Genomic DNA, 7,328 nt, shown 5'->3' with positions numbered 1-7,328 from the left:
GGAGGACCCATGATTGTACAAAAACAATACTTGAATTTATTACAGATCCAGGGTCTCAGGATACATGGCTTGTCTCGATAAACAGTTGTCAATACTCACAAAAATGACAGATGACGGCAAGTCTAAAGTTCAGCCCCTCAAGAGGGTTCATATTGCAGCTAAGACTAAACTTAAATGCTAAACAGCATAACTAGGGATTACCCCTTTTCCAGCTCTAAGCAGAACCTACTCTACCCTTACTGGTACTAAAGAGAGTCTACCAGAACAGCCTAAATAAACTGCCTGTACACACAGGACACAACAAACAAACTGCTATGGAGCACATCGTAAAATGATGTTCAACCCCTAAGCTGAGAGAAGAGGACAGCATTTATCCCTTTGCGCCTCAACTCCACCCACACTTATTAAATTGACCAACGAGAATGAGCATTTTATTAGAATAACTTTACTTTGTTAATTAGACCATGTAACATTGGCCAGTGTAAACAAATGTTAATTTTCTTGGTGTCAATTTTTTTGTGTTAAGAGGTGTTGATATAAGAGTTGTTTTTAAACCCTGTGCTAATATAACTCCCAATTGAGAGTTACTGTACAGAGGTTGGGCAGTGGCACTGAGCAGTGTTGATTGAGCTTCCGGGTTTAACTTGAAACTTCCTTTTCATCTAATTGCCGATGATGCAAGGGCAGCTGGAATTGTGACGTGTGAAAGGTAAGTAATATGTTTATGTTTTAATATATTTTTAATAAGTTAGCTGGTGGCCAAGTGAATGGTCAAAATATTTGTTTGTAAATTTGTCTACATCTGCGATGTTTAGATTTAGGAAGTTTCTAACTAGCTAATGTGGTTAGTTAACATTTGCGCTAGATTAATTAGCTATCTAGCTAAATGTTAGCGGGGACTTTGTCTCAACTTCATTAGTTCGTTAAAATTAGCAAACCATTCTATTTAAGACAATGAATCGAAACCCAAAAGGATCAGAGTTGGGCTGTACAGTTACTGTAGGTGATTTCAATCATGTGCATGTTGAGTTCATGAGTTTTGGCCAGTTTCCTTCCTATATATAGGAGTGGTGGTGGTAACTGTTTGTAGCAAGTTTGTTAGCTTGATAGTTTGGTTGGTTGATTTCACTGAAATATTGCCTTGCCAAGCCTGGGGTCTGCAGGCACCTGTTACATCATTAAAGTGGCATTCGGAACAAAGGGTTGATCCACTGCAGGGAAGACCAAGGGTATAATGGGGCATTTTGTGTGATTGTTTCTATATGTACAGCTATACCATAAAATGTTTGCAACCAAATTTAACTTACATACGACATTATGTGTAATTGCAGTGTAACATGTTGGAGAATGTCCAATGCCAAAAATGCAAGAAGTTCATGAAGTTGCAGCCTGGGTTCTCCTATGGAGATTTCATCAATCAAGTTGAATATATGAACTGTCTGATGTGTTTTCTTAATTGAACCCTTGGGCTTGATTTGGGTCAGACTCATTCTGAAGCCCCCTAGGTGACTTATCTCCCTGTATTCTGATTAGTCTCTCTTTTTGTAGACCAAAATAGGTTTGGACTGCCCTTTGCAGCACACATACACAATTTGATGATTCCCAAACGGAGGTGGAGGATGTCCTGCTGGACCTGATTGAGGCCAATCCAGACCTGTGCCTCACAATCAAAGATCTTGATGAAGGTATCTTTCTACAGTCTCGAATAATGATATCAAATAACACGAATGTATAGATTGATTGCTTTGATCCATTGTTTGTGCTCATACTTTTCTCCTACAGTCTGTTCGACACCGAGTGTGTGCACAGACACATTATCCCTCGTCAAGTGACTTAGACCAGAGATCTTCAGAAAGACTGTCTAAAAAGGCCCACTCAACATTAGGAGACGAGGCCATTGACTCCGCAGGAGCAAAATAGGTATAATTACAACTGATATTGGAGGTTGATAATCCCATTTTTGTGTTTGCTCTTCATGGAGATTCTGACAGCATAAACCAACCCTAAATTATTGAACTTTTCTCTTGTCTTAACAGATGGTCCGAGATGCCCTGGCCAGTAGACCTGGCGGGCAAGACGTATTAGAAGAATACCAGACAACTAAAACATTGGACCACAGAACCAGGAAAGAGATTGCCATCTTAGTCAGCTGCATGAAAGAGATGCATGAGTAAGCTTCTCATTAGCCAATCTGGATCAAAACAATCAAACTATACATTAATGTTATTTGGCAACATTATGAGACTGTAGAAAGATGCAGTACCGTCATCAACAAAACTATGGTTAAACATATATTTGCTGTGTGTATGCTTTATTGTTTTTGAGCAGGAGGCTTCCCACTCATCAACAGAGAGAACGTTATGCTCTGAGAATTCTGGAGGCCGAACCCATAGGAGGAAAACTGACCTGGACCATCAGCTTGTTGGTGATGCCTGCAAGGAGGCCATATCATTCCTTGTCCACACAGCCAATGAAAAACAAATCTATCAGAAGATGTAGGAGGTATTCCAGTATCGCCAGGAGCTAGTTTATAGTCCAGACAGAAGCACAGATGTCCTCAGTCTTTCCCAGGTTTCTGGGAATCATACAATTGGTGAGTGATGTAGTATGTATTGGAATCAGAACTACAGACTATTTGTCTGATTGAGAACATTATTTTGTGTTGGTCATGAAGTTGAGTTGATCCACTTTGTTTTAGGTGAATCAGGACTTTTTGCTGATGTTCGACGATGAAACGTCCTCTAAGCTCCTTGAAAAATGGGACACTGTATTGAAGCCTAAAGTCATCAAACTGGCAAAATCCCTGACTACCACAGCTCCTGAAGTCTGCAGAAAAACTGCTGGAGAATGACAGCAAAACCAGTTAGTGGATTCTCGTGGGTAGTGCAATATTTCAAATTCAGGATATTGTTTTATGTGATTTGGGGTTGTTTACTTTTTCTTTCCCTCAGACTGTCACAATATGGCCTCCCTGCTGCTGCTTCATCTCCTCCCTCCACCAGCAGGAGGGAAGAGGACCAAACTCAGTGCCAGTGATGCTGTCGGTAGACTAGTGCACTTTCATAAGGTAAGATGATACAGTAATTGTTGTGTCATTTCTTTTTTGGTTGTCTCTTCATTGTCTTAACATGTGGAGTGTGACTTAAGACCCTTTCTGTGTTGCAGTCATGCTGCAGCATTGAAGACCATCTTGATGGGAGCCATGGTCGACAGCCATACCTCCTTGGCGTCGGAAGAAGACAGAGCAAGATTGACTACTACTACATCGTGGTGGACAAGAGGCTAGTTCCCTGCCAGGCAACTAGTGATCTGTGTGCGTTTGATGACCTATTCAAAGTCCACTTTGTCTTTAACCTGACAAACTCAGTAAAAAAATAAACGTGAACTGCATTTATTTTCATCAAACTTAACGTGTTAAATATTTGTATAAACATAACAAGATTCAACAACTGAGACATAAACTGAACAAGTTCCAGAGACGTGACTAACAGAAATTGAATAATGTGTCTCTGAACAAAGGGGGGGTCAAACTCAAAAGTAACAGTCAGTATCTCCTGTGGCCACCAGCTGCATTAAGTACTGCAGTGCATCTCCTCCTCATGGACTGCATCAAATTAGCCAGTTCTTGCTGTGAGCTGTTACCCCACTCTTCCACCAAGGCATCTGCAAGTTCCCAGACATTTCTGGGGAGAATGGCCCTAGCCCTCACGCTCCGATCCAACAGGTCCCAGACGTGCTCAATGGGACTGAGATCCGGGTTCTTTGCTTGCCATGGCAGAACACTGACATTCATGTCTTGCAGGAAATCACACACAGAACGAGCAGTATGACTGGTGGCATTGTCATGCTGGAGGGTCATGTCAGGATGAGCCTGCAGGAAGGGTACCACATGAGGGAGGAGGATGTCTTCCTGTAACGCACAGCGTTGAGATTGCCTGCAATGACAACAAGCTCAGTCCGATGCTGCTGTGACACGCCGCCCCAGACCATGACGGACCCTCCACCTCCAACTCGATCCTTCTCCAGAGTACAGGCCTCGGTGTAACGCTCATTCCTTCGACGATAAACACGAATCCGACCATCACTCCTTGTGAGACAAAACCGCGACTCGTCAGTGACGAGCACTTTTTGGCAGTCCTGTCTGGTCCAGCGACGGTGGGTTTGTGCCCATAGGCGACATTGTGCCAGTGATGTCTGGTGAGGACTTGCCTTACAACAGGCCTACAAGCCCTCAGCCCAGCCTCTCTCAGCCTGAGATCTGATGGAGGGGCTGTGTGTTCCTGGTGTAACTCGGGCAGTTGTTGTTGCCATCCTGTACCTGTCCCGCAGGTGTGATGTTTGGATGTACCGATCCTGTGCAGGTGTTGTTACACGTGGTCTACCACTGCAAGGATGATCAGCTATTCGTCCTGTCTCCCTGTAGCGCTGTCTTAGGCGTCTCACAGTATGGGTATTTCAATTTATTGCCTATGCCACATCTGCAGTTCTCGTTCCTCCTTGCAGCATGTCTAAGGCACGTTCACGCATATGAGCAGGGACCCTGGGCATCTTTCTTTTGCTGTTTTTCAGAGTTCGTAGAAAGGCCTCTTTCGTGTCCAACGTTTTCATAACTGATCTTAATTGCCTGCCGTCTGTAAACTGTTAGTGTCTTAACAACCGTTCCGCAGGTGCATGTTCATTAATTGTTTATGGTTCATTGAACCAGCATGGGAAACAGCGTTTAAACACTTTACAATGAAGATCTGTGAAGTTATTTGGATTTTTATGAATTATCTTTGAAAGACAAGGTCCTGAAAAGGGGACATTTCTTTTTTTGCTGAGTTTATGATGACTCTCGTCAACTTCTACATTGTGCAGACAATCCTTTGTTTGACATGATTGAGTAATAGTCAGATTATTGCCAACTTTGTCAAGAAAATTGCAGAATTAGTCTTAGGAGGACTTCCACTTGTGTTAAATAGTAACTCTGCAAATACTTGTTCGCATATAATACATGTACTGATGTGTCAGATGCACTGATTTCATTCTGATGCGCCTGTGATGCACTGATTTCATTCTGATGCATCCTCTCTTTGTAACCTAAATAAATTAAACAAAGCATTAATCTTGTAACAAATCCTTTTATTGCTCATGTTTAAATCCCCTACAACTTGCAGGCTTGATTTGAGTGGGAGAGAACCAGACACAAAAAATGGTGTTGAAAAAACACTCCCATGGGTTATTTGAACAACAGTGTCATTTTAACACTCCAAGTATTTCAATATGAACACTACCAAACGTGTTAAATTAACACTGATGGGAGTGGACCTATAAACCCTGGACAAGTGTATAAAATTAACACTTTCAAATTTGCTGTGTAGAAAACATGATTTAAGTTAATTGCATTCATTAGTTTAAATTACCATATTTTGCCTTTTACACTTTAGTTTAAAATACAGAGCTACATCAAATAGAACATGATTAGAACTACTACTCATGGAGACTGAAAGCATGATGTGTGAACTACATGCTAATTATATAACTCCCCACAACTGGCTTAAACCTGAGCGACCAACTCTGTAGCAAACGATTAAGGACAAGCACACCTAAACTGGTATATACAGTGCATTCAGAAACGATTCACACCCCTTGACTTTTCCCACATTTGATGTTAAAAACCTTATTCTAAAATGTATTAAATATTTTTTTGCCCTTATCAATCTACACACTACCCCATAATGAAAAAGCAAAAACTGTTTTTTAGAAATGTTTGCAAATGTGTAGATTTTATAAATACAAATTAAATATAACATTTACATAAGTGTTCAGACTTTGTTGAAGAACATTTGGCATTGATTACAGCCTCGTGTTTTCATGGGTATGATGCTACAAGCTTGGCACACCTGTATTTGGGGAGTTTCTCCCATTCTTCTCTGCAGATCCTCTCAAGCTCTGTCTGGTTGGATGGGGTGTGTCGTTGCACAGCTATTTTCAGGTCTCTCCAGAGATATTCGATTGGGTTAAAGTCCGGGCTCTGGCTGGGCCACTCAAGGACATTCAGAGACTTGTCCCAAAGTCACTCCTGCGTTGTCTTGGCTGTGTGCTTAGGATTGTCATCCCGTTTGGAAGGTGAACCATCGCCCCAGTCTGAGGCCCTAAGAGCTCTGAAGGAGGTTTTCATCAAGGATCTCTCTGTACTTTGCTCTGTTCATCATTCCCTTTATCCTGACTAGTCTTCCAGTCCCTGCCGGTGAAAAACTCGGCCAACTTCTCCCCCAATTGCTCAGTTTGGCAGGGCGGCCAGCTCAAGGAAGTCTTGGTGGTTCCAAACTATTTAAGAATGATGGAAGCCACTGTGTTCTTGGGGACCTTCGATGCTGCAGATATTTTTTGGTACCCTTCCCCAGATCTGTCTCAACACAATCCTGTCTCGGAGCACTACGGACAATTCCTTTGACCTCATGGCTTGGTTTTTGCTCTGACATGCACTGTCAGCTGTGGGACCTTATATACAATAGACAGGAGTGTGCCTTTCCAAATCATGTCCAATCAAATGAAATGACCACAGGTGGACTCCAACCAAGTTGAAGAGCTCAATTTCGAGTCTGAGCTCAATTTTGAGTCTCAGCCGAAGGGTCTGAATTCTTATGTAAATAAGGTATTACTGTTTTTATTTTGAATTAGTTGTACACGGACACAGATCTGTGGTCACAACTCCCAGGTCAGTTTCTACCTGACACTGCATAATTTGTCATAAACAGACATCAATGACAGTCAACCCACACACACATCTCATTCACTCTAATTTATAGTCTTAATGAACATAATTAAAGCCCACAGGCACAGGAGAACAAATCCCGACCTAATTACCAACCCCCGACATCAGTCCCCCACAAACTGGATGTTTACAACCATGGGTGAAACGACATGGATGAAAAAAACACACATTCTATTACCTCCTGCCAAGCTCCCCTCATAAATCATGAGGTGTGAAAAACAGTTTGACAGATTAAACCCTACTGATATGTTTCAAGATGAACATCTCCACATGGTCAACCATCCCTATAGGCCTGGCCCACAATTTAAATGCAATCAAAATGCAAACAATAAAGTTCTAAAAATTTAATAGTTTTTGTTTATATCGTAATTTGTTTGTTTTATCTCGATTGCCCACTGGAGTATATATTTGACCCATTACCTACTTTTTTGTACCACTACATCACTGCTTTTGCTATGGAATAGTGAGTCGTATTCTAATAATTCATGTGAATGTGATAATACAATCATCTGTGGGCTCCAACGATGTCTCTTTGTGCAGAAATTGATTAGTAATGCCTAAGAATACAAAT

The 7,328-nt window shown here is 41.6% G+C and overlaps 1 long non-coding RNA gene across 2 annotated transcripts; it reads left to right on the top strand.

The window, feature by feature from the left end:
* Positions 1–582: 582 nt before the first annotated feature.
* On the top strand, positions 583–6,392 carry LOC118369935 (uncharacterized). Of its 2 annotated transcripts, none has more exons than XR_004822713.2 (8): positions 583–709; positions 1,549–1,685; positions 1,783–1,920; positions 2,037–2,170; positions 2,329–2,593; positions 2,699–2,876; positions 2,952–3,067; positions 3,166–6,392. It is a non-coding gene; the product is annotated as an uncharacterized LOC118369935 (long non-coding RNA). The 2 variants fall into 2 exon arrangements; XR_004822712.2 differs by having other exon boundaries at positions 2,699–2,862; positions 3,166–6,388.
* Positions 6,393–7,328: the final 936 nt, after the last annotated feature.

The sequence above is a fragment of the Oncorhynchus keta genome, chromosome 36 (assembly GCF_023373465.1).
Source record: "Oncorhynchus keta strain PuntledgeMale-10-30-2019 chromosome 36, Oket_V2, whole genome shotgun sequence".
In the NCBI taxonomy this organism is placed as follows: Eukaryota; Metazoa; Chordata; class Actinopteri; order Salmoniformes; family Salmonidae; genus Oncorhynchus; species Oncorhynchus keta.
Note: the sequence above shows the minus strand (reverse complement) of the source record. Positions and strands in the feature narration are given on the sequence as shown.